Source organism: Protobothrops mucrosquamatus, unplaced genomic scaffold, assembly GCF_001527695.2.
Source record: "Protobothrops mucrosquamatus isolate PMUCROS unplaced genomic scaffold, P.Mucros_1.0 scaffold1662, whole genome shotgun sequence".
Taxonomy (NCBI): Eukaryota; Metazoa; Chordata; class Lepidosauria; order Squamata; family Viperidae; genus Protobothrops; species Protobothrops mucrosquamatus.
This window is the reverse complement of record NW_015387819.1, coordinates 99,917-101,008: the sequence shown is the minus strand read 5'-3', so window position 1 is coordinate 101,008 and position 1,092 is coordinate 99,917.

Sequence of the window (1,092 nt, the reverse complement as noted above, 5' to 3'; positions counted from 1 at the left end):
CTTTGCAGTAGCATATTTGAAAGCATGGGTTTCCATGCTTTCCATGCCCTTAGGTTCTCATCTCTGGTGCACTTTGAAGAAGCAGACTCTGCCGGTTGATTGTAGGCTCAGTTAGCTGACCTGCCCTTTCAAATGTGTTCAAGCTAAGGTCATTTTCTAGCTGACAAGGCTTTCAAAAGCGCCTCGTGTTCTGCTTCCTGCTGAAGGGAGCTTCAAAGGTATGGCTTTAGTCTGGCTGTTAGTGGGATGTGGCTGGTTGACTTTGTTTGCCGTATGTATTTTTCAACTACTGTTGTAACTGCCAACACCCACCTCTTACCCAATTTGATAGCTCCAACTTCTCAGAAGCAAACTTTCCCACATTAAGTAAATAATTTATCATAAGGGACAGGAAAGATTATTTGAAGTAACTGTTAACCTTGCCTCTGTGTATTCTATTGACTTTATAGTGGAGAGATTCATAAAAAAAAAAAACAGCTGAGTGTTGACAGTATTTCTTATCCCTACAGAATACCTTGAATGTTTTGTTGAGAAGAATTGAAAGATAATCAGATTTAATTGTATTATGCCTATACCGGTTTCAAAATAACTAACTTGTATGGATTATAGGAATCATTAGAGCCTCCCCATTCTAACAGCAAATACTCAGTTCTAGAATTCACCCAACAAGAAACTTTGAGAGCTTGTAGCATCCTGATAAAATCTTCAAATAACCCCCTCAAACTTACCTACTCAAAAGAGGTGCTGTAGAGAGAAAAATACACCAACCCCTTCTTCATGCAGTTTAAGACATACAATACAATAGTGGAGATATATTTATTTCGGTTCTAGTAGCCCTACAATCCTTTAAAAGAGGTACACATCATTTTGAAAGCTATTAAGGAATTGTAGAGTCTTCTCAAAACATGTGAAGATTCCACATGTCATTTAGACTTCCAAGTCGTGCTAAGTCACAATGAGGTTTAATTTTGTTTACCTTAATTTTTTTGTGTGTGAAGTTAACTGTTGTGATTGGTAAACTGTGGTTTAAGGTTGATGGTGCAAAACCAACCAGTAGTGGTTTATTCAGTAAATCCTTGTTAAGCAATCTCT